Genomic DNA, 13,936 nt, shown 5'->3' on the forward strand with positions numbered 1-13,936 from the left:
CAGCAGGTCAAAAAAATGATATTAGAGCTTGCAATGGGACAGTTTTATATTGTTCTTCACACCATCACAAACCTTTTCTTTCTTTCTCTCACACACACACACACACACGCTTTCACACACCTTTGTTCTCTAGCATGTACAGTAGAGGTCATGTAACAGATGGGCACCAACCTTGAATTGTAAGTCTTGTGGTTTTGATGTCTGTGTTCTGCAGTGTGCATGATACTTAAGCATTCTCTGATGGCACTGTCGCACTGCTCACAAAGCTTCATTCCCACACCAGCACCACTCACTCACAATATGCAGCATTCCAGCGCTAAGATTTCACATCTAAAGATGTTGTGTATTACCAAGGAGGAATGAAATGCAACAGTGTCACTCACGCTACACCAGCAGGCCCAGAGCTCTTCAACTGGGTGTGAATGAAATGTAATAAAAATCTTCAGGAGTGGCTGTATGGGCTGCTGGAAGTTTATAAGCAGAGATGATTGCGGAGAGATGAAATTAATGTCAAACTCTCCCGGATATGTGGCATCTCTTTGACATGCAGTCATCATTTAGGCAGCTGGAAACAATAAAAACTAATACTGCACACAGTCCAGCCACCAACTTGGACATCTAAATGTGTCTCTGAGAAGGCAATAAAGCTGTTGAAATGTTGCCAGATTGTAGTTCATCTGATTAAAAAACAAAACAAAGCTGATTTCTGTAGATGTCGTAATATATTGAAACAAACTTAAATAGTGTATACATACATACATATACATACATATATGCACATACAAATATATATATATATATATATATATATATATATATATATATATATATATATATATATATATATATATACATACACATACAGTACAGCAGCATAACACCAGTCCTTAAACACATAATAGACTTATTTTTTGCAGTCATTGGCCTCATCACTAAACAGTTACCTTTGTTTTTAGCATCATTTCAAAGCTTCGTATAGCCATTATATTTTCAATTATTTTCCACCATTTTTGCTTGGTGTAGTGCCATTTTAGAGATTTACACTGACAAGAGGTCATATTCTGCACCTGTGATTCACCATTGTCATAATTAGTTAATGGTCTTGCGATGACGGTGAAAGCAGAAGCTTCTCGCTTCCTGAGTAAGTGCCATTAGAAGCCATCTGTGAGGTTCCTCTGTCCTTATGCCATAGAGCGTCTGTCATAGCTCTCCAAAAATCATAGCACTGTTTGAAATCCACTTCTACTGCATTATCACTGCCAGATGATATCAAAGGCAATGTGCTGTGCTTACACAGAATAAAAATTTAAGTACCACATATAAGCTACAAAATGCCATTTTATTGTTTATGGCTGAAAAGGCGGATAAGCCATATGAACAACTAAAGGGACAGTAGGACAATAATATCGTTAAGTTTTAATTCAAATTTCATTCACATTTGGTATTATTTACGTTTACAGTCACATACACTATTTGGAATAAACCCAAATAAAATGTACAGATCATGAAAGAATAATGAATTTTTCTATACTAAATCAAGATTAGAAGTACATGAAAGATTTTAGCACAAAGCTTCAGGTTCTGCTTTCTGGCATCTCCGTTTCATGCAACAAGGTCACCTCAGAAGTCATGTGTGAACCCTTCTCTTGGCAGACCCATCTCATAACAGCTTGCGTTGAATCAGAAAATAATGAAATAAAAGTCTAACAAATGAAACATTTCATTCGTAAGATATAGCTTGGGTAGAAACTGGAAGTTGGTTTAAAAATGATGGATCGTAGGAGTAAGTGTTGTGGGCAAGACCTTGTGAAGACACTGGAGACACTGACTCATGAGACAATAGCTCAGATTTCAGTATAACCCTCACTATTATGTTAGGACAGAGCAGTAATCATCTCAAGCGCTGGAGATGCTTAGTTTGAAGCATCTTGGAGCTCTATAAGGACATCTTGGGCTCTGAAGAAAATTGCTTCTAATTAACCGTCTTTAAGTGATTATAAATGCAACTTAGCATCAACATAATAGATTTAAACAGAGTCCAGCTGAGTCCAAAGATGGACATAGTGCTTATCTCAAATCTGTTTTTATTTCCAGGATGATTTGGTCTCCACCCTGGAATGGTCTGTTCATTTCCCTGGGCAAGGACATCCGCAAATGTGTGTGCAGAAGGCATTGAGACAGATAATCTAATCTGCCACTGAGCGCAAGGAGGGAGGTCCCCATCCCAGGCAGGGTGTGTGTTAAAGTTCTCCTGTCCTCTGGTTTTACAGCGTTTAAACCCGTACGGATGCTGCAAACGACTGACATTATCCTTTATTAACGTACAGCAATCGTACCTTCTCACTTCTCTGTTTGCTCAGGGGTCTTGAAAACAGACTCTGTCCACTCTTTTCCTCCTTCGGACCTCGTAATCTCCTGTCCGCTGTCTGCTTATCGTCCACAGACTATCTCTCACATTCCTGAGAGTTAGCTCAGACACGGTGGATGTCGAAGAACTGCACGTTTTGGCATGCGTGTGGCTCTTATCTGCGGCTGGAGGGAAACGAACAAAGTGAGGAAATGGCTGGTTAGGATTAGTCTTCCTGCAGTGCTGAGGACTAGGGGATACTTCAAAATTTTCTTCAAATTTCGTGGGTTCGGTTTTGGTATTGCATTTGGGAGACCTGTGGTCCTGTTTAAACCAGTTATGAACAGCTCTTTCAGAGAATATGATCGCGTTAAGTGTTAATTGGTGAAGAACGGGTTACTCCGGATCGAATTCATGAGAGAATGCTTTACCTCATTTGCAGATTTCCCTTTAATAAAGTCCTATTTAAGAAAGATTCTTTTAATGGCCTTTAATGAGCTGTAATGATTTGCAGATCTGATAAACTCAGTAAATGATGGGTATTTTTCACTGGCTTTAAGCCCAGCCACAAAACCAATCTTTTATTTCCTAACAAGACATTTTTCATGTGAAGTGTCTTACGTTTTGTTTCTGCTGTCGCTTCCAAGAGTTCTGTACAAAGAGAACAGTCAACTGTTTCACAGAAGCTGTTATACACACATGGTTATATTTTTTTAAAGCTAGTAATGTGGGTTTTCTGCACCACTAGTGTCACTAAGTAGACTTGCACAAATAATCATTCAATACAAGTCATTCAAGTCTTTCCATTAGTGTAGTAGAATGATTAAAAGCAGTAATGTTCATTTAAATAAAGCTCAAATAGAAAAAATAAAGCAAAATCTAAAACTCAAATGCTCAAATGAATTAAAGCTACAGAAACAAAACATTAAGTGAGCTGGTTCTGATGCGAAACAAACAAAACGATCAATCAAACAAACAGAATAATGTGAAAACTTGTTTATGAAATTGAATTTTCTTTTGTCAGCATCTGAATTTGGAAATGTTTGTAACGCAGACATCTACCAAACATTGCAGTATCAATGAATTACACTGTGCTGCTAAGCATTTTGCAGCTTTACCTTTCTAATCAGATACCTGGCACATCAAGTGCTGCCATCAGCAGATTCATCCGGAGCAGAAGAGGTACTCCAGCTCTGTATTTCATCGCAGAGTAATGAACCTCCTCCAGCACAAGTGCAGTCAGGTCACCGAACAGAAAACTGCCAGAGAAACCTCACATTCTACATGATCCAAGTTGCAAAAGCAGGACATACATGGGTTTCCATTGGCATCCATGTCAACTACATACTGTAGCAAACAATGTTCAGAGAAAGATATAGATAAGGGTTCATTTACCACTGGAATATTGGATTTTAATGCCAGAACAATGAATCATTCCTGGTAGAAGCAAAATCTGGTTAAATTCTGCAGTTTCATATTTCTCTTACAAGATCCCCACAATTTAATCACATTTCTTGTTAGCAAGTGTGTTTACTTGAACTGCCTTCCAGGTTATTTCTATAGATCTATGAAAAATAAAATGTTATAAGAGCAATCAATTTACTAGTGTATTATGTCAAAGATTTTGGCAAAACGTCAACATAGTTCTCTAATTATCTTAAATTTCGGAATGCAAGCCTGCAGAAAATGTGGCAAAACAATCTGACAATAACACAGCCAGAGAACATCGAAAGGATTCAGACTCACTGTCTGCTGGATGCCAGTGTATTGTGCTTTGGGAGCCCTTGGTAGAAAATGTTTCGCTGTCCCTCAGGGATTCTGGTTATCATCCATCTCTGAAAGTTTACAGCTCACTGTGGTGTACCACAGGAATCAGCTTCGCATTTCCATCAGTGTCAAAGTGAGGCCTGACAAGTCGGAAAAGACATATCTTTAAAGCGTTCTTTGTCTGATTACGTTCTGATTCAGATTAAAGTGATAGTTCACACGAAAATGAAAATTCTGCCATCATTTACTCACTCTTATGCTGTTCCAAAGGACTGATTCTCTTCTGTGAAAGAAGGCATTTTACAGTTTGCTCTTTTCCATGCAGTTAGAGTGAATGGAGAATGAGGCTTTCAAGTTTAATAAAGGATACAAAAGCACCAAAAAGCATCATAAAGGTAGTCCTGGAGTCCTTGACTTTTTTGTGTTCAGAATTGACAAAATTTTATACTAAGTACACCATGAAACCATTTTCCAAACCCTGTTTTTGGCTTTTTCTGAATCACTACGGTACACCTATAATAGGTGGTTATATTCTGACTATTCAGACTGGTTCGGGTAGGTACCGCTGTGGAGTAGCCCAGTACCTGCGTAATTAGACAGACGTAAAAGGAGAAAAGTAGCTCCAGCTAGAATATCCTCTCGCAAGACTGTTTATTGATCATTAGAACGCCAAAAGTGACGGACTAGCATTAACAGTTATGTTGTATTGCCGTTTAAATTATTTAAACTCGCTTGCGAGGTAACGGAAGAGGTAGGTGTGTCCGATTTGTCAATTAATATTGCTTCTGAGACACATATTTTAAAAAAAGTTCACAAAATTATTCCAAACATTCAAGTTGCTGACCAACTGCATGACTTCAGAAGGATCAGAATACGGCGTACAAGTTTTATGTACTACATATAGTTTTTAAAGCTTTATTTATTCAATATTCAAAAAAATCTATCAATATTGCTGTGGCTATATGACTGTATTTTAACTTTGGGGAATTTTCCCTTTGAGAACTTTATTCCATAAGCCAATCTTCTTTCATATAATGAAGCTGATGCTGTTTGTCTAGCTTATGCAAGATAAACAGTTATTCTCTAACCTGTTATTGAGCAGGGGTGTGGTGACTGTTGGGTGTGGAAAATAAGAATAACTCTTTTGTAGCACTTGACAGTAATGCACTGTACCACGGACAACACTCCCGTCTTAGCATTTGAATATTTCACAGCCTGCGTGTTTCTGTGTATGCATATGCGTATGCGGATGCCCAGAGCTGTACAGCTGCACCATGACCCCCAATAGTATTTTGCATGTGTGCGTGCAATCTGCCGATAGTGTGTGGCTGGCAAGCCGGCTGAAAGGGCAGATAGAGGATAACATGCAAACGGCCCAGGATTATTAGTGAGCTTCTATTGTTGAGCAACACGTTTACTAGGTAAATGTTTGAACTTCTTTGCCTATAGGTGCACGGTGTGATACCTTTCTCATATTTGGGTGGTGTCTGATAAATGAGGAAACAGAAACATTCTGGAAACACACTCATCTAGTACATAACGCTTATTAGTAAGTGTACAGTTCATTTTTTTTCTGTGATTTTTTTCAGTGCCTCAGATGAGATGATAGTGTGCAGAAGAACGACATCAATAAATGAAATGAATAGATAACTTTACTCATTCTCTTTACGCTCCGAACTGGTTTGTAGAATGTAGGTCTAATTTAATCAATAGAACTGAATACAATGACAGTACATTGTGACTGCTTTTAAACGATAACATAAAGCTCCCAGGACTTTCAGAATGAAAAAAACTTCAATAATGCTGATTATTTTGAATAGCTTTGCTAAAAAGCATTATATTTAGCCTTTAAATACTAAATCATTTCGTGTTTGGTTCTGGATACACTAGACTGACTTATATATGATTCTGAAATGACATACATCTAATGTAAATTCAATTGCTAGCGGATTTTTTAGAAATTAATTGTCTTGCAAGCAGAGGTTATTGGCAATTAGTTATGGTCTATTTGTTTTACAACATGGCGTTATGTGCCTTCTACTAAATCTCAAGAGGAACGATCATTTTAAGTAAGATTTTGGCCCAACTTAATTTCAGTTCTCTTTGAAACTTTTCCTAGAAGAAACTTTAAGGAGAAAACAAAATGCATAAATGTCCCTCCCTGCCTCCACCTCTTAAATGTGCTTCCATTAGTGTAAGTACTGCATAAATATGTCCTCCACTCTCATAAAAGTGCTTGGCTAGGTGCCTGCTCTTCACAGGCTGCGGGTTTGCCGTACGTTGTGACAGTGTTATATTTTGTTATTCTGAGCCAAGCACACTTTTTCCTTGAGAGATGACATGAGGAAATCCATTCCTTGCCAAACCTTGCCCCATCACTTTCACAGAGGACTGATTGTCTCTTAGTGAAGGGCGGGACCGAATTCTCTTAAGAAAATGAATACAAAAAAGGAAATCATTAACCCTAGGGAAAGACATCCCAACACCTCCATTAGGAAATTTGCTGATAACTTACTCAGTCAACAAAATGGAAGAGAGAAAGATTTTGGCTGTTGCCGAGGAACTCAAAGCAGATGCGCTTGAATATTTCTCAGAAAATGGTGACAGAACAGGATCGCCTAATGAGTAGAAATGCAAATGACTAGAAATAAATCTGTTTTCCTGGATTCAGAGTTCATTCTTTGATAGTTTAAAATCATTTTGGGAATCGTTTAAAAGTCATAAGAGAGTGTTGGTGTTTTTCAAGTTTCCAAATGCTCACTATGTTAAATATGCTCAGAGTATCATAACCATTATGGTGACTTCTTAAATTGGCAGCTATGCTTTACTCAACAGTTGCTGCCGAGGCAATAATGCTCTTTCAGTTTTTACATTTACATTCTTTGTATATGCTGCTCAGAAAATGACGTGCTACACAATAACATAATCATGGCTGTCATCCCTCCCAGAACACATCTCCCATTTTTTTTCAGTGTTGAAACCTTGCAGCAAACATATGAGAAACTAGAACTGTCTAAAACCGCACTGTCCAGGCGTTCACTGTGGCAAACCATAGTCCTCTGCTCAACATGTGGCTTTGATAAGCCTGTGGCTCCTGGAGTTTTGCAATCTAAACTGGAGTTTTGGGATCTGCGAGGAAAATCTGCATGGACATTATTTTCCGTGAGAAACTTAGCATCAATGAGCTGAGGTGAAAAATCACAAATCTTTTCCCATTTATAACTGGGCTGCACACCATTCTCTCCAAAGTCATTAAATCTTCTCATGAAACCAAGACCGGCTGGGTTTGAAAATACACAGTTACAGGAACTTTGGAAATGGCAAGATATGCAGTACTTTCCTGTAAGCAGCAATTTTTGCATTGACTTAAAGGGATAGTTCACCCAAGAATGAACATTCTGTTGTAATTAACTAACCTTTGTGTGATTCCAAACCCTTGAGTGGAACACAAAAGAAGGCATTTTGAAGAGTGTTTGTTGTCAAAAATGTCTACTTTTGTAGTCCACAAAGGAACTACAAAGTCAAGCAAGTTTAAAACTTTTTGATGACATATTTTTAGATTTGTTTGCTTGTTTTTGGTGAACAGTCACTTTAAGTAGCCTATTTAGTGCTGCCAAACAATTAATTGCATCTAAAATAAAAGTTTTGTTATATAAGTATATGCTATAAATAATAAATATACACAGTGCACACACATATATTATTTTAAAATTCGATGTGATAAATCATGATTAATTGTTTCACAGCACTAATTATTTATTTATTTATTTTTTATTATTTCCTCAACCAGTGTTGAGGAAAGCTTGAAATTTTGAATTGCAGTGATATGAGCTATGCATAATTTTAAATAGTTAAAACCACAAAGCTAACAAGTAATCAATAAAATCTTGATGGTTTGCACAAACATTAAGCAGCTCAACTGTTTTCAACACTGATAACAATAAGAAATATTTTATTGAGTACTGAATGAACATATTAGAATGATTTCTGAAAGATCATGTGACACTGAAGACTGGAGTAATTCAACTTCAAAATATATTAAAAAAAGGTTATTGTAAATGGTTATTATTTCACAACAGTATTTTGAATCTAATAAAAGCAGCCTTGGTGAGCATTTGAGAAGTCTTTTACAAACATTTCTAAAATATATCACAAAATTAGAAATTTATAATTTAACAATAATGATGTGGCTGACATTATAGGAGACCGAACAGTCAAGAACATATGAGAAGCACACTATTAAATGCAGTACTCTGACAGTAACTGATTTCAGGTACAGAACTTTCAAGCACAGCGACTCCAATAAGTTGCTTCTTTATGCTGATTTATGTCTGAGTTCCCTGAAATGACTTTCTGACGCTTCATATCATATCATTCATTGATTTTGATTATTATGAACAGCATTTGATTACCAATTTAGCTCGTTCAGCTACAAAAGGATATAGGATTTTATCAATCTACAATGCTGACCATCAGAAAACGCTATTTGTTATTAGGAACCATTCATTTGAGCCACCACCATGCTACTGAAAAGCAGCGTTACCGTTAGACAGCAATAAAGCAAGCATGCTATGCACAAATACAGCTCCCTCACGAACAAAAACCTCTATTTCCAGCGTGAACAGCTCAGAGGTGTGAAGCCAGCATGATCTTTCCTCCGAGGGCTGGAGGTGACTGGTGTGTGTACAGAGGGACTGCGGGCAGAGGATCAAATAGGGCCAGGGGAAGGGTAGACACTGCAGCTGGGTGCCTGGGCTTCAGGCCCCAGGCAACAGGAGCCCAGCTGGGAGAGGCTTTGGCTGGCTGGAGTAGAGAGTGCTGGCTGTCTCTGGGGCCTGTGCCCTGTTGCAGGTAGTTCAGCCATCTTGCCTGAGGAGCAGAGGGGGATGAAAGGCAGGCACACAGATGTCGCCCCTGCTGGGGACCGAAGGCCCAGCCAGGAAATGTCATGTTTAGCAGCTGGTATGAAGCCTCCCCTCCCTTTTGGCTCTTTCTCCCAACCCCCTTCACCCATACATTCGCTCACTCATCATCGACACCCACACGAGCACACACAGATGTCAATACACGATCTGTCAATAAAGATGCTTTTTTGAAGCTCCGGTTACATTCCTAAAGCTGTTCTTGCCTGAACTGGTGTGGTCCCGGTAAAAGTGAAGTTTAGTGTGTAGGTCATCGAGGAGAAGCAGGCAGAAGAGGCTCCTGATGGTGCGGGTGGCAGCTGCACGGGCCAGACTGCACTCTGTCTCACCCACAGGGCGAAAAAGAGAGAGAGTGAGAGAAACAGCATCTGTCTGACTTTCCCCACGGACACATCCCTTCTACCGCACCGGCCTGGACAGGCTAAAATGGTACAGTAAGAAGGTCACCTCTACCTCTCTTCCCCCCCTGTTTCCTTCTCCAAACTGATCTGACCCGCTGCAGCCCCCATTAACCACGGCCGTCCCAGCACTGTTGCCTCACTGAGCCGCTTGTGCGACAGATAGGATGGATGGGAAAAGTCCCTCAGGAGAAGTGTTGAAATGTCTTTTCACTGTTTTTCGCCTTTTTATGAAAACATTCTTTACATTTAGTCTTAGTTTTTGCATTATATTCATTAAATTTCAGAAATTCGACATCGATGAACTTTTTGTCATGATTTTTTTAAATCTATCTATAATATATTACATTACAAAATGTGTATAGATTGTGTCATTTTGAAGGCCGTGTCCTCTGGAGGTCACATGATGACGTATGTGGCAGACAAATGCGACCTCTGGAGGGTTCAACCTTCAAAACGTGTCATATTATAGGATCAGTGTTCCTGCTACGTTTCAGCCGACATTCCCTTCACAACGTCATCTAGAAATTCAAGTTTTCTTGCTTTACTTAAGACTTTGTTCTGTCGCTAATGTGCATTTTTTGGTCATTTTGTGAGTGGACCGATTATTTAATTAAATGATCATATTTGTCTCATTAAAGGGATAGTTCACCCAAAAATGAAAATTCTCAATTTTGGTACAAACCCTTAAGATTATATAAGACACTTTTTTTTCAATATTTATTTATTCTTCATTATGACAGGGCAGATCAGAGCTAACAGCGAGATAGGCGCGAGATAGGGAAAGGAAGTGCAACAGCGCTGAATGTTACCCACACAGCGCAACTCAGGTCATGTGCACCAATAATTTATTTTAATTAAAATCATAATGATGCACATTTTTTAAGTTTTTTATGGCTGACAAAATTAAAAAAAACTTTGTTAATGAACATTTTGTGTTAGTAATTATGTTGGCGTGACTACCGCTGCTCTGGGATGGTGTTTATAGATGCAGCAGCCCAATAAAACTCATTCCACCTGCAATTTCCCCAAAGTGCTGACGCAACTATCCAGTTAGTAATGTCATATTTATTATATTAAATGAGTTAATGGAGTAATGTTGAATAGCGGTTTCCCTCAAGGACCGAGGGGCAATCTTGAGAGTAGTGTGGATCTAGAGCAGAGAGTGTCTGATATGTGAGGCGTGTTTCTCTCTAAGTCTCCCCAGAGTACCCATCTGTTACTGCAGAGCCATGTCTGATTCAGAGAAGAGCCAGCTGGGCATGAGAACTAACCCAACTCCCGCTAGTCTAGGCACACTTTAAAACACTTTCATACACACGCAGATGTATCTCAGAGAGCTCGCGCTAACACGGCTACCAGGTAAAGGAACTTTAAGAAAAAACAGAAAAAGATAAATTCGCAAGATTTAAAATAAAACGCTTGGCCACAGTCGGAAACAACCAAAAAGCACAGAGTTCCGCCAGATTCGGTTAACAAGCATGGTTAGTGATAGTTTTTCATGTGGGTGAAATAAAATGCAGCTCTTACCAGAATTAGCTGATCGGTGTGGTACAGCTGGGATCTATGGCTGCTATATTACTTGTAGATAACCATTGGTTCCGTTTCATTGGCTCCATTGTAGGCCAGAAAAAAAAAAACCTCTTGAATCTGATTTTGGCCACAACGGGAAGCTCATGGTGAGATCCAAGAAAAAGCATTTGCCCAATTCACATATGCATCCTGAATTGTATATGAGATTAGAATTAATGTAAACCAAAACCATATAAAACAGTTTGGCAAACTACATTCGGTAAATATTATCAATAACTATGACAACAATAAGGATAACTCACAAAAAAATGAAAATTTTGTCATGTACTCACCGTGTCGTTACAAACCTGTATGCGTTTCTTTTGATTAACATACAGAGGATATTTTGAAGAATGGACCAACAACTGTTCGGTTCTTCAAAATATCGTTTTGGTCAACATATAAAAGAAATCTATACAAGTTTGGTATGACATGGTGATAAATAGATGATGACGATTTAAATTTTTGGGTGAACTATTCTTTAATAATTGTAAAAACATGATACTATACTTCAGACTTTCAAACTTTGTACCTTTAAAACACTCAGATATACAAGAAAAAAAAATCTTACTGTATTGGGATGGAGCCTTGCGAATTCTATCCATGTAAGGGATTGAACGAACACGCAGACAGTGAAAAATGAAAAACAACCTGTCATGACATAAAAGTCTCAACAATGAGTCATATTAGGATAAGGTTGCAGATGAACTGGAAATGCCTTGTGCCGTGTTACAGGACTGGGCAGTTGTTGCAGCGTGATCAGTGAAGGCCAGTTGGACATCAAGGACAGATCTCATGCTTTCATTGCACCAGGAGCTGATGACTATGACCTTCACCAGAGACTGGAAGTAAACGAAGCGGGGGAGTGCTTAGAAAAGTAGACCAGACAATAATAGATGCCTGATAATGGTAACCTTTCACCGGTGAAAAGAAGAAGAAGAGAAGACTGTAAACATCACTGATGACAATGATATTTTAGTGTTATTTTTATTATATTTTGAATCACTTCATTTTTATTTACTTTTTTAATTTTAAAAATTCTTTTTTGTATTCTGTAATAGTTTTTATTCATATTTGGAATGACTTTTTCTTTTCTGTGTAGTTCTTTTTTAATTTAATTAAACATTTCTATTGAACATTATTTTATTTTAGCTTTGGTTTTAGTAAACTTAGTACTTAACTAAAATGTTATTTCTATTTTTTATCATCTTTAAAAGGAAGTAACTTCAAAATCAATAATACAAAATCTAAAAATCTATTCATAATGTCACTTAAAACATCACTTCAACCTACCTGTTAAAAAGCAGTAACACTACAGATAGACTTGATATTTCTTAACAAACATGCTTCAACTAAAAGTTAAACTAAAAAGGAATCTTTTTATTTCCATCTATGTAAATGCATTTGTTTTCCACCACATCAACACCAAGAACAAAAAGTAATTCAATCAAAAGTTATTATAATGCAATGTAAGATGCAATACTGGACAATAAAGAGCGAATGGCTACAGCTTTAACTCAGAAGTTGATAAAATAGTACTTACATCTTAGAGCTTACATTAATTTGTTTTAATAACAACAATACTACGCAAATAGTGCGTATCTGGTATTACACTAACGATGAAACATCTACACAGTATTTAATCTGCATGAAGCTTATAGACACTTTAGCAGTTGGTGAAGTGTGTGGTGGTTTGTCCTAGCAGCAGGCCTGTTTAGGCTTTTCAGGGCAGACTGCGGAGGTTGGTGAAGGCCACAGAGGATACAGGGACCATCGCGCCTGCTTGTCTCCATCTGTAGCTGAAGCTGGTAATTATAGTTGGGAGAGGCGCCCGCAGCTTGATGCCATCTGCCAGCGGGACGGCAGAGCCAGGCTGAAGCGGGCACAAAGGCCCAGTGAAGTTCCCTTAGCTGCGGCCGACAGGAGGACCAACACCTGCCAGCGAGCCGCTGGGTCTCAGCTGCTCGGATGGGGCACACGACGGAGGAAAGCGAGGTCTGGTCAGAGATGGTGGAAGCAGTGGGTCACATGCAGAAAACCAAGACTGACACGGTGTTTTAACTTTATTACATGAAGCAAAACTCCTGTAATACGAGTGAGTGGTTTTAGAGCGCTGACTTCACATTAAGGTAAAAAAGTAAGTCATTCATACCATCTTGTGGCTGAAATCGTGCAGTGCAGTTGAACAAAAGCCCAAGAAACATGTGGAGACTTTACCTGAAAATCAAAAAACGAGTGTTCCGGACATACACGCTCAAAATTTTACTTTAACATCCAAGCGAGTACATTGACAGGAAGACAGCTGTGCTCCTGTCTCTCGCTTTTCTACGTGTTGGCACGGCGCAGTGCTCCACAGTCTGCTCTAGCGCGGCCATGCCCTACCCCTGCTCTGCCCGTCCTGCGTGTCATCAGAGCTCGTGTGTGAACCGCTGGTGAGTCTGGACACAGATGGTGCGGGGGGAGCAGCGCATGAATATATGATGCTGGAGGGTGAAGTGTAGCGGGTCGAGGCAGATGCCCACTGGCCCCGCGAGAGCCCCTCTGCTCGGTCAGCCACAGCCCTTCGGCTTCCCACCAGATGCTGCAGAACCCCAGCGAAACCTCTCACGCTTTTCGAAAGATGGACGTTGACATGTTTGATAGAGTATTTATGATGGATGGAAAACTGTGCAACTTATTGTGCGACTAAAGGGTTAGTTCACTCCAAAACGCCAATGTTTTACTAGCCTTCAAGGCATTTCTTCTTTCAGGTGAATCCAATCAGTCGTTTTAAAATTTGTCCTTGCTCTTCCAAACTTTAATGGCTTTTGGTTGGTGCTTTTGTCAAGTCCAAAAGTAGTCAAAGCACACCAATAACATTAAATATGGATATTTTTCTTACAAAACATTTCTCTACAGGAAGGCCCAATTCACCTCTTGTTTTATTATGA

Source organism: Puntigrus tetrazona, chromosome 20, assembly GCF_018831695.1.
Source record: "Puntigrus tetrazona isolate hp1 chromosome 20, ASM1883169v1, whole genome shotgun sequence".
In the NCBI taxonomy this organism is placed as follows: domain Eukaryota; kingdom Metazoa; phylum Chordata; class Actinopteri; order Cypriniformes; family Cyprinidae; genus Puntigrus; species Puntigrus tetrazona.